The 13,384-nt window shown below is 38.9% G+C and overlaps 1 protein-coding gene across 19 annotated transcripts in view; it reads left to right on the top strand.

Annotated features, from left to right (window-relative positions):
- Positions 1-13,384, top strand: part of ARPP21 (cAMP regulated phosphoprotein 21) — a 204,378-nt gene that overhangs the window by 108,393 nt on the left and 82,601 nt on the right. The gene's annotated exons all lie outside the window — the stretch shown is intronic.

Below are 13,384 nucleotides of genomic sequence, written 5' to 3'. Positions count from 1 at the left end.
AAAAACATTTATTTCATTTACATATCCAGTAGTTAGGTGATTTACTTAGATGCAGTTGCAGAGAGTACTTTTTTTTTTTTAAATGTTATTAGCTTCTCCTGTAGAAGGTTAGAGGGACTACCTAATTTTGGAAGATCAAAACCCGAGCCAGACACATTGGTATTTGTTATTTCACTGAGCCCTAAAAATCTTCCATGTGTGTGAAGTAAATCTAAGATCATGGACAACTTAATTTAGATTCTTTTCGTGGGCTATCCCCGAGATACTCAGACATCTGTAAAACAGCACTTAGACGTTAATGTTTTTGAAGGTTTGAACAAAGCATGTACTAACAGTCTGATTTTTCAGAAGCCAAGAAAATTATAGTAACTCAATAAAACTAACACTTGGGCTGCTAAGGGTCTGGTAATACCTGCCCCTGTGCAACGGCTGTATTTGGGTGTGAATAAGAAAAAGCTGGGTATGCAGCAAACTGGTGTTCATTTTTGAGCTGTAAATGAGAAAAAAAAATTAGTTTCATCTTAAACAAAACACGATCGTATCTGAATGCTTTTTAGGCATTCCTCTCTCTTTACAGTTCTCCCTTTTCATTTCACATCTGTGTCACCTCTGTTGTGCACCAACTGCTACAGATCTTTCCTCACAGCATTGCCTTCTCCTGGTTGACCTGATAATGTGATAATATCACATTAATATCTGATAATGCCTTGCTCGGTTGTGTGGCTATGCATCGTAGAGATGGGTAGCGCTGGAAGCACTGTTGCAAATGCCTGTACAGCGCTTCTGAAGAGGACACTGAAGTCTTCTTCAACAGTCAAAACTTTATCAGAGTGTTCTGATGAAGCTGTGGCTTCCTGTGTGGTGGGAATGAGCAAGCAAGGCTGTTTACCATGTGTGAACTGTCATCCTTGTGAGCAAGCTCAGCAGGCAGGACGTTGCAGGGGTATAACGGATTGAATGACCCTTTCAGCTGTGGTCTTGCAAGCTGGAGGTGAGGCACAGGGACAGATAAATTGGTTCTGACACCATTCCTGTATAGATCTTCCAGAAATAAACACAGGGCTTTGCCCCTCTGACTGTGAGTACAGCTGTTGTGTAAGCACCACACGAACGGCAGGTTTTTTTCCCTTCTGCAGTGATATGGTGGTAGGTAACTGGATTATATGAAGTTCATATTGCATCATGGTGCTTCCAGTGTGTTATTTACATTATTTTGATACTGCTGCAAAATAAAGCTTTGTAGAAGTAGCTCTTTCTTTTCATAACTGGAGGAGATGACATGTTTTTTTTAAAACGTCCCTGGCTCTGACAGAAAATAGGTTGTTATTATCCAGCTTGAATAAGGGCTGATGAGATTTTATTATCTGCAACAAATATTGTGTAAGTTCCACATCTGAAAGCGTCCGATGTGATTTCATGTGTTCTGCATTTCAGTACTCTCAGAGGAGACAATTTTGTGTGGTTCAGAATCAACACCAAGTGCTGGGATTGTGTTGACTCTATTAATTACTATTTGGACAGTATCCAGAATACCGGAGAATCTGGAGAGCAGCTGAAATGCTGTTCAACGTGGTTATGTGGTGCTGTAAGCCTGAGCCTTGATAGTTTTATGCGAATGTATGGAGAGGCCCCATAGACAGATATGTTGAAGATTTGCGTTTTGACAATAAATTATCTCTTTATGGCATATGGTTTCCAAAGTACTTTAACTGCATACTGTGAAGTGGGAAGAATATTCTTGCATACTCAAGAATTCATAAATTCTGCCCCGGCTGTGACTTCTCTGTGCGTGTGTGCCTGTTTGGGAAGAGCATATGACTCGGTCGAGTCACTGTGTGGGCTTCAGTAAGCACCTTGTGGTTTATTTCTCTGGCTGAGGGAGGGTTCATGTCACATCTCTGGTCACGCCTGCAGGTGATGAGTTGTTCCCTGGCTCCAGGCAGTGAGGTGCATTTATTCTGTTAAGCAGGGACCTACAGAGTTCACTGCCCACAGGTGCTTGGAGGTACAAGTGCCAGAAGAGTTAATGACTTTGAGATGAACAGGCTGGTTGGGAAAATCTTGTAACACCACCACATTAGAGGTGCTGCGGTACAGAGTAGGATCTGTTAAAGGGGGGACTAGGTTATGAATGGAGTGGATGGAGGCTTTTCATTTATCAATTGGCCATCTTAGGCCAGTGTATATCCACCTCTATATACCTGTGCCTATAAAGTACCTATATTTCAGGGGGTTTGGAATTTGAAACAGTGCTTCTTGAAGGGGTTGCAGCTGGAAGGAGGGCTGTGGCTTGTCTGGTCATCCATGCTGCTTTATGGAGAGGGAAAAATGATAGTAAAAAAGCATTAGGACTTGAATCTCTCTGAGATTGCAATCCTGTAGTTTTCATGAAGTCTCAGTGAAATCTCTCTTAAAAATACAGTCAGGCCATAATGACAGTTTGGCAGTCTGAAGAGTATTTATGATGAAGAGCTTAATCTAAGGTGCCTTTTTTTAATTGGAATGTGAACAAGTCATACTGGTTTTGAAGGGTTTTTTATGAAAAAAATTTTAAACCAGAGATGACCTCAACTACCCTAATGTTTGTTAACCTTCATAAAGTTGTCTCTGTACTCTAGCTTTTGTTACAGAATAATGGATTTTAAAAACAAATTATCTTTCCATATGATTTTTGAAATTAAGACTACATTAAAAAAGGAGAACAACTTTGGAAAACAAATATCACTTTTCATGGTCTCATATCATACAAAGTCCTGCTTAACTAAATTGTCCAACTTTTGAAATCTTATTCTCAGTAGTATACATGAGAGAATTTGATGAGAAAACAAGGGAGGATGTTGTTGTTGTTGTTGTTGTTTTGTTTTGTAGTCAAAGAGCTCAAATACTACCTATAATGCAAAGTCTGCTTTGTTCAGTATGAAAGTGCTCTTGTGTCACCATTGTAATGTATATTTGTCTGTCATCTGTGTCTGCCTGTCATCTATCTAAAGATATACAGAAATGTACGGGGAATTTAAGACAGTGAAATATGATATAAACAGAATTTGGAATTGGGGCAATATGTTAGACAGGGCATCCCAGATTGGAGCCAAAAAACCATGTATGTGCCACCTTTTATTCTGTATATTCCCCATAATTCCTATCAAACGACTGGAATTGCCTCAGAGCTTTTTGTGGAACTGTTCATATTGTTATACATATCAGTTCAATCAGATTCATTCATTTGATTATCTGTAGATAGGTGGAGAAATGTAGGGGAAGTGTGCTTGGTAAATGAAAAGGGTTTTCATCTGGTTGAGATCATCACCCATGTGACAAGTATGTCTGTACCACAGCCTACACATGCATTCATGTACATTTTTATATAAGCATGAGTGGCAGCGCTTATCAGAATTGAGAAGGTGGAGTGCTTGTGATATATAATGGTTGTATTTAGACATTTTCATACATTCTGAGGGTGTAACATACCTATTACCAACTTTATACCAATACTCTCATCTTCAGTTATGACTAATTTTTTTTTTCAAGAGCATTGTGAGTTATGATCATTGTAATATTTGGTTTTCTTCCTATTCTGTTAATATGTAAATGTTAATATAATATTGGCCCAGTTGGAAGGTTTCTTTCTGCCTTTGAGATACATCAAAAACTTTGAGCAATACTATGATGTTGTGTGTTCTACAGGGGTTACTTAGGGGTTCCTAGGGTTGAACTGTATCAGCAGAAGAAAACATATAAGGTACAGTATGTACTTTGAATAACCTACAAGACTTCATAGTTATGACATACAATCTGTGTTATTCTGTCTCCTCTGTGTAAGGGTGGTTTGAATTGCAAGCAAAGAAGAAAAGTTCTCTTTAGGCTTCTATTGTGTATACACTGAATGATCTTGCTGTAGGTAACATCTATGACAGTAGAGGTGTGCTGTGCCAATTTCACCATCTTAAGAAGCTGAACTTTGGTACAGGAACCTACAGACATGTCAGGAAAATGGCATTCACTGAACATTGGCAATTTCAATGAGGAATAGTTTCTAGAAATTTTTTTTTACCCTAGGCTGAAGTGCCAAGACTTCTTCCTTGAGATGCCAAATGTTACAGCCTTTGGATCATGCAGAAAAGTATGCCTTCCCCCTTGACTGAATAAGGTATTCAGTGTAAATGACTTTAATTTCTTTAAGCAGTTGCTTGCTGATGGGAAAGATGGGACATTTTCCACACACAATTTGTAATGGCTCTTTAGTTAGGTATATGGTAGTAGTTACAATTGTGTACCTGAACACCTGTATCTTCTTTGTAAAATCTGTCAGATCAATTCAATGTTTGCCAGAGCATTTGAAGCCCAGTTTTGATTTATTTTTCCCCCTGTTGTAACACAGAATAGTTATCTGGCAAATGGTTTGCTGTATGGTATTGCATCTGCATTTAAGCACCTTATGCTATCCTTGATTATCATATACGTACACAGACTAATGATCTCATGAGAGCGGAATCACTTTTATGAGCCACGTGATGCAGGAAAGCATATATGTACACTGTTATTTCTGTGGTTTTTTTTTTAATTGGAGTCTTGCGTTACTTTTCTTCAAGGGACTGTGGAGTCAGCTGCATTCCCCTGTTTCCTATTGCAGTTACCTCTTTCCCATCTTCACTGCAGAATAGTTGCTCCTTGACTGCTGAGAAATAAGCAGAAACTGTGAATATCAATACTTTCCCTCTGGTTTACAGTTGCTGTTGCCCAATCAGCATACCAGTGTCATATGTTACAAATGTGTAGAGGAATATAAGGGTGCATACTAGATGTATGCACTTAAAAAGGAAAAACTATAAGTCAGAAATAATGCTGTAATTGGCTGAGACATTTTGTTCCAGTTTAAGATGAACTAATACATTATGCAACTAAGAATTTAGTGAGAACATCAGTAAAAAAAAAGATGTAGAATAATAACTATTAGCTTATGTAGCTACATGGTAACACATGTAGCATTTGAGTAACACATGTTGGGTTTTGTGGATTTTATTTCTTGATTTTTTTTTTCATACAAAAATAATCTGTTTATTTCAGTCTGGGATTAAATTAGGAATGTGATTAGAAAAAAAACTTTTTTTCAGTGCAATACTAATTGTGTTTAGGATGCAGGAGCCCAATGTCCTAGTGGTCCTTGCTGTGGTGCTTGGGTTTTAGCCTTCAGCTCCTTTCTGGCCTTTCCTGCTGCAGCCCAGAGCTGGGCAGCGCATCCTCCTTGCATGCAGGGGAAGGCTTTCACATCCGAGGAGGAGTGGGGAACTTCCCAAGAAACACTTCAGGAAAGCATTAAGGGGGAATTAGACGTTTTGCATTGAGGTTTAGGAAATGTCTGCCTCCAGCAGCGACCTGAGCCTCCTCACGAACTGCAATGCCTCAGCTTTTTATCGCAAGAGAGAAGCACCTGATGTGGAGGAACTGCTTTTGTTTTATCCACTCAGGAGGTAACTGGAGAAGTAATTCAGGGTGTAAATATGTTAACAACTGGTAGGGATTTTAGCAATATCTTACTATTATGCTACAGTCATTTGTTTCAGATGTGAAGTTGTCACTGTTCCGCTAAATACATTATTTGAGGTTGTGCACATTCATCATTTCACTGCTTGATGCTCATTTGGAAGAGATTGAGCTATTTTTTCCTCCCTGTCATTTTGTTTTGTTTTTGAAAATGTTTATTTTCTTTATTTTAATGATACTTGAATTAGGACAGCCTTTTTTTCTGAGCAAGCATTCTCTCATTTCAGCCACATGCCTGTTTTACATGAAAGATACAAAAGAAAAAAAATAAAATTCTTGATACACTTGAAATTGAGCTGAATTTGACCCTTGAATACTGGCTTCATTCTTACTTCAATCAGTGTGAGCTATATACTGGACCTGCTTACTCTGTGAATGAGATGTTAGGGTTAATGAACCAGTTCTAATAGCTCCAATATTAAATTTTCATCTAATGCAGTTTATCAAAACTAAATTGTTTATAATTAAAGTGGACATGTACTTTACAGCTGTTCTATACTGTAATGAAATATTAATTAAGCATTAGTCAGAAGAGATCTATGGTATTTCTCTTTTTCTCTTTTTTTTTTAAAATCCTTACTATCACACCACCTAACAGTATAAGTTTTGACAAACCTAGAAGGTTATTGTCACCTGCTCTGTGTGGGGAGATGGGAGGTTACCCAGGAAGAGAGTGCTATGGAATAGCAAGTAGGTAATTCAGTTGAGGGGAGCTGTTCCTTGCATGAGTAATTAACCTATGTCTTTATGTGCTCGTCCAAGCTGTTGCAGGAAAGTGCCCATTAATCAAGATGCTGTTTGGTCATTTATACTTTCAAATCACTGGAGGGAGATCTGAAAATCTGAAATGGCCTCCATGCTTTCCTCAGAGGTAACTGTATGTGGGTAGTAGGTGAAATAATGTCTTTAAATCTGGGCATTTCAGAAATGAGTGCTGATATACGAGCAAGTGAATTTTAGAGGTGGTCCAAATTGGTTTTAGTAATTGCCTTTTACACTTCTGTTGCCTGCCTCGTGCTTAATGTAAAAAATATGACATGATCACTAGAAATGAAAAAAGTATTGTGAGTTTTGAGAAACCTTTGTCTTTATAAGCAAAGTCAGTTGTTTCTGCTCACTGTTTCCAAGGTAGTCTTGTGAAGCTGTCTCTGACAGTTCATTAAAAACAGGTGCTCTTCTTCAGGCCAATGATTGTTCAGGGGATGACTTCTGATCCACAACTCTTCCTGCTGGAGACAGGGAAAATGTTCATGGCCTGAAGTAGAAGGAAGCACAAGAATCTATTATGGTATTAATTTGTATGTATGGGGCATTTCAAGAGGACTAATAGTTTATTCACTAGCCTGTTGGCTTTTGGGGAGCCATCTTGCCTTCATTGGTAGTCTTCAAATCTTGAATTTGGTTCCTTTCTCTCTCTTCCTTGTTAATTTTTGAACTTCTAAAATAGAAAAATGTAATTTAAAATAGATCACAGCAGTTATGCAACACTGTAATTTTCAGCCACTTACAGAGTATGCCACAGCCTTAAAATCAAATATTAATGAATTCCGTAATAAACTATGCTACCACTTATAAGCCTCTACTAGCTGGAAATAAATTGGCGCTGTGCAAGATGTTCAGTCTCAATAGACATCCTGAATATCAAAAACTAAATCCAGTCCAGGAGAGTGGGAGCAGGAGTAGCAGGTCCCTCAGGTACAGAAATAATCTTAGCTTGATCACAGGAGGACAGCAGACCATTTTGAAGCTCCTAAAATGGTCCTTGTCTGAGAGAGGATCCTTCATCCTGGTCTAGCAGAAGAGATGGTATTTCAGTGTGGCCTTAGCCTGCCAGCTTCTCCCCTGAGTTCAGAGCTAGATTCCCATGTTCTGGCCCCAAAATACTGGGCCAAATATCAGGCAGACTCTCAGGGAGTCAACACGTACTGTGGTTTGCATCCATAGATAAAACAGGATGACTTTCTGGTGTTAAGCTTTAGGAAAGCTTGTGAGGATCATGAGTTGTGTGATGATACCTCAACATTAGATCAGGTTCTTTAAAAACTGTATACTTGGAAAGCCTTCAGGATCTGCCCGTCTTGGTCCACACACAGAATAACTTGGCATGGAAGAGATATAGTGTACATCAACTCTATCTTTCCGGCAGCCATGGTTTTCATAATGGGAAATGCCACTGGTGCCAGCTCCACTGAAATCATGCCGCTGGGGTGCTAGGACTTAGAACCTTGAAGGGTGGGCAAGAGTGACAGAATAAACTTCACACTCGTTGAACGAAAACCACAGGGAGACGTTGCTTCCATGTAACATTACTGGCTCTTCCTTTCAGTCCTGCCAGTCTTATCTGCAACCCCACTTAGAGGGGGAGAATGCCTGTCAAAATAACTTGTGACTTTTCACATCCTTGTTTAGTTATAAATACAGAACATGTTTAGAGTCTGAAAAAAATATTAAAGAGTATACAGTCTTTAACCAGGAAGAATGTAGCATTTGGTATTTGAGGGGTTTTTTCCCCTTGTGCTACAGAGAAGGCAGCACCTTGAAGGAATCGTCTTGTACAGAGTTGAATTTTTTTTTTTATGGCTTTTAATGTGCTTTTATCATCATAACAGAAGTTCTTAGTGACTCATACTGTAAAAGCAGCAATCTGTTAATGAGGCATTTACCTTCAAATGCTTGAAATGCCATCTTGAGTGGTTTTAAGTATTAAGTTGGGATAATATAACTGTGCTGTACTTTAACAATTATCTGTATTTAAATTCCCACTCTGACTTTTTGAAACTGTGTTTTAATCATCCATCAGCCTCTAAATACATGAAACCTATTTGAAGGCTGTAATTCTGGGCCCTCATTCTTGAAAAATGTCTTTCTGAGAGAATTTAATGAAATAATTTAACCTGTAGGGCTGGAATTCTGCCTTTCATCATTAAGGTGGGGCCTTTTGACAATGATATTTGCTTCCAAGTTCTGTAAATTCTCAAACTCCCAGAATACATTCCCATGCTTCCATGATCAATACAGTCATTTGTACTGCAGATAATGGAGTTTTGGCCTGCAAGATAAAGTAAAGAAACAGTAATACTTATGTAGTTTTACTGTGGCAGTAATGCAGAGCCCTAGGAGAGCCTCTGGCATAAAACCAAAAAAAAAGCACAGTAGGCAGATGTAGTAGATATTCACAAACTAGCAAAGCAAGAAAAGCCACCATACTGTGTCACAGCGTGCCTTCAAAATAGAGGCCAATGTGATGTTGGACTGTGCAGTCAGTTTAATTGAAGACAAGTGCAAATAACAAGAAAACACCATTAAACCATCAGAACACCTGTGTAACAGTGCCCTAAATCTTCACAACTTCTCTGAATCCTGTCAGCAGCATCGCTTCTCCCCCTCTCTCACCGTCCCATTGCTCTCCTGATGGCGTCCTTTTGTAAGAACATTTTGTCAGTTATTAGTTCTGTTTGCCAGATGATGATCCTGTGGGTACCCAGGGGTAGTGTTTTGCCCATTCCTAGCCCCATTACCCTACCTATCTTTCACTTTTGTTGCCGTTCATTCAGGAGAGGAATATTAACATGCTGTCACCCATTATGTGCACTAAATGAACATTGCATTGCAAATGCAAAGTTCACTTTTTTTAGACTCTTGCACACTGCGGCAATCTCCACTTTTGAACTCTTTCCTATAATGCATTCCTTCAGACAGCTGCTTTGCTGTTACCTGTGAGGCTTTTGCAGATGACGTGTGCTACAGCACTTGCTAGATTTTTTAACTACATCAGGCGCTGTACTGGCAAACCCATCTTTTCCACACATGGTGAGGTTGTTGCTTCTTTTGAAAGGCATCTTGCAACAGCCTGTGCACTGTGGTGCTGTCAGAAACATATGCCTCGTAATAAAGATTTATGTGCTGTGTATAAGTCAGCCCTGACAATACCAGACTGTTTTTGTGCTCTGCTAATACGGTGACTAAGTCTTCAGAACCGTAATGTTCAGAGCTCATGCTTGTCTCTCTTTTGATTTTCCCTTTTGGTGTGGTATCTGTGTTTCCTGTTTCTTAGCCAGTTATTTCAGAGCTAATTAACTTATTTTAAATGAGTGTAGATTTTTTTTTTTCTTCCCAGTATTTGATTTCTTATCTCCCATGCAAATAGAGGTCTATGAAACTGCATTAGTTTCCTTCTAAACATGGCAGACTCAAGGAAATGCCCTGTCTCTTCCTTAGTTTGTATAACCTGATAGCTATTACCACTCTGCAATATGTTTTTAAAATCTGTAATTTGATTAAACAGTGAATACCTGGTTAAGGTACTTAGGGTTTGGGGGTTTTTTCATTACTACTTACAATGGTTGACTCAGAATCAAAAGCATAAAATGAGCACGTAATGGGGGATCGTCCTTAAAGAGTCCCTGTGAAAAATATGCCTCAGGGCCGAACTCTGTTTTCTGTCCTACAGAGATAAATTGAGAGGAACTCTGCTGAAGTGAATGGAAGTAGCTCACATTAAAATCACCATGATGATAGTAGAATAGGATGTTGCTATCAAATTATTTTTTTTTTCCTTTCTGACACACAGAAATGTTTTGCTGCTTGTTCCAGCTTTACTATTTCAGAAATACGGGGCTCATTGTAAGGATTGAGTCTAGAAAAGTGTCTTTGAGGCCTTGTTAAGTAAGGACTACAGATGGCTTTTAAGTAACTATAAAATGAGAAAGGTAATGATAGTGGCCAAGTTGCAAAAGAAAAAGCACACATACACAAAAAAAAAATCTAAAAGAGGTAGTGATGGGGTTTTGTTCTGCTATAGATTTGTTACTATATATCTGACTCGGTGTTTCACAGAATGACAGCATGGCTGAGGTTGGAAGGGACCTCCGGGGGTCAGCTTGTCCAACCCACCCCTGCTCAAGCAGGGCTGCCTAGAGACAGTTGGCCAGGACCATCCCAAGGATGGAGACTACCACTTCTCTGGACAAGCTGTGCCAGTGCTCAGTCATCTTCACAGTGAAAGTATTCCAAGCACAGATATAAGAAACTTGACCCATATCTTGAAGTGACTGTTATAATGATCTCCCAACACAAAAAGGAGGCTGAAGGAGTTGAAGTGATCATTGGCTGCATGAGAAGGAACACAGCTGCTAGAAATGGGAAAGCGGTATTGCCCTGAGACTTTGCCTGAATAATCTCCTGAAGTCTAGACCAGATTTTGCAGTGAAGTATGCAGAAGTGCTCCTGAACCAGGGAAAAACACTGGATGGGAGGCTTAATGATTCCTGTTATATACTGTGTCTGGTAAATGGGTAAACTGATCACCAAAAAGCTATTTCATACTCCATCCTCTTCATCTTTTCACTGTGACAGAAAATGGATTAAGAAAAGGTTTTCAAAGGTTCTGAGTGATTGGAGCAGACTTTAGAGAAGTCCACAGATGCTCAGAGAGTTTTAGGAAGCTTTTCATGGTGAAAGGTTTGGGTGCTGCAGGACACCTACTGAAGTTGGTTCCCTGTAGGCATCCTGCTGCCACCTACCTGAAATAGCATGGTGCTACCTTGCTAGGCAGGATGGAGAAGTGAGGCTGTCTTGGCTGCTGAAAGGGCCTAAGCTTTCTGGCAGATCTGGGGGTGAAAAGGGGGCTGCCCAGCTGCTTGAGGATGTGTGAAAAAGAGCACTAACACTCTGAGATCCAATTTCTCTTAAACATTCGTAGCGCCTGATCAAAAGCTTTACAGGGAAGGAGAAAAGGCGCTGTGTGTTTTGTTCTGGAACACATTACCAGAAAGATGACTGAGCTACCTGACACATTTAGGAAATATTAAATGAGTTTATATGCCATTGTGGTTTTGTGAAGTTGCATTTTTAGGGCATAGATGTTTTGCTTCCACCCATACTGTCAAGCAATAAAAATTTGGAAGATCAAAAGGTTATATGAAATAAAACCCAAACAAACAAAAAAACACCCCAAACTTTGTATCTCTAGCCTGTGTGATTTCCCCCTCACTGTGTGTTGGTTTCTGAGCCTTTAGGGTATACTCGGTATACCTTTCACTTTTCTTAGTACAGTTCCCAAATTGCAAAATTCCTATTGACTTAAAAGAGAATTGGTATTTCCTCTGTAAGCTTTTTTTGAGCAGTGGGATTTGAGGTTTTTAGGTGATCTACTGTTTCCAGACATGGGGGCTAAATAAATACTGAATGTCATACAGGTGGGCAGAGCTCTTTGTATGCATATATTTGTCTGTTTTCTTGTGTATGGTTGTTAGCATGTAGATGGGTGTACTGTGTGGACAGGTTTAACCCACCCATATAGGATACGTATTGTAGGTTGTTTTGTTTGAGGTTTTTTTTCAGAAGATCTGTAAATAGTTAGAGTACTCGAGTTAGTGATAAGGTCTTCAGAAGTATTCAGTGTATCTGTAAAAAGGCCGTGCAAATCCCATTTTTACCACTTAAAATTAAACTGAGGTGTGATTAGGATTTGAAGATATAAATTAGGTAACCAGTGTGGTAGTAGTGAGTAAGTTCCTGATTTTACATGGGTAATTGTAAACCATGCTTTGACTTGAGTAAAATCTTAATTTGTGCCAGTACTGAAATAAGCTTGATAAATTCACTCCCTTAAATGCATGAACACAATTTGGTATATTGTGCAGACTCTACTACTGACAGTATCAGGGATAAAAACAGCTTAGGAGAGAAGTAAATGTTAATGTTATTAATTTAAGACTCAGAAGATGAATTCACTGTATCTGCTGTATTACTGTAATTATATACTGTATTAGTGTATTGACAGTATACTGCATCTTACTAAAAATTACGTATGATTTTCTTCCATTTTCAAGCAGTTGATTCACCTGCAAATTCATAAACTAATGCAACAGATTTCCCATAATAACCACAATGACTCTGCTTCCTTTTAGCAAATGCATTATATGGTTACAGGGAACTTTAAAGCTGTGAATGTGGAACTTGCCCTGACTTCCATCAGAGGACCAGACCCAAATCTTTGCAGAGTCAACCTCTTCTCTATCCAAAAATTAGAGCATTTGGTTCCACTTACTAGTTTTAAATGTTGTTTGCCATCTGTATTCTACTAATAATACATTTTTGCAATAGATGTTAGACAAGAAAATGCAGTAAATGGTATTGAAGAAAAAAACACAAACACATGTAAATATTGTTGGACTCTGATATCTTCTTTAAAATAGTTAGCTTACGTTTCTTTCAACTACATGTTCTTTTCTGATTTTTAATGTTTGAGGGAGGCCTGCAGGTTGGCGTACCTGAAGATATTTGTTGCTGCGGTATCCTATTTTTCACCTGACAGTCTTCCCTCAGCTTTGCATCCTTATTAACTGAGCTGGTCATACTGTTTGCAACCTCACTGGCAACGGTGACCCAGAGTTGCAGTGATGACTGGGAGGGATGGACCTTCTCACAGCGCTGGTAGTACTGTGGCACTCCATAATGCTCTGCACATTCGCAGAGTCTCTCTGCCCAAGCAAACTTCTTTTCACAACTGGAGATTAATCACCTACTGGGCTTGTAGATTCATTTTATTAACAGGCACATACTGGATCATTAGTTTAGGCTCGTGGCTTGATCTCACGCTTCTCCTATTCTCTTCTGACAAGTGGAAACGTTTTATAAATCGTAAAGTAAGTGAAAATGGGATTAAAAAATGAAAATTATGCTATGAAATATGAAAACCATGTTGTTGTTTAAATAAGTTAGGAGTTGGAGGAGACATTTTCCCAAATTGCTTTTTCAAGCTTTTTTCTCTCTCATTTTTGATTACTTTTTTTCTCTGCATTTTAAAATCCCAGTTATTTTATTATGCTTGGTATATAGT

Source organism: Strix aluco, chromosome 1 (genome assembly GCF_031877795.1).
Source record: "Strix aluco isolate bStrAlu1 chromosome 1, bStrAlu1.hap1, whole genome shotgun sequence".
In the NCBI taxonomy this organism is placed as follows: Eukaryota; Metazoa; Chordata; class Aves; order Strigiformes; family Strigidae; genus Strix; species Strix aluco.
Note: the sequence above shows the minus strand (reverse complement) of the source record. Positions and strands in the feature narration are given on the sequence as shown.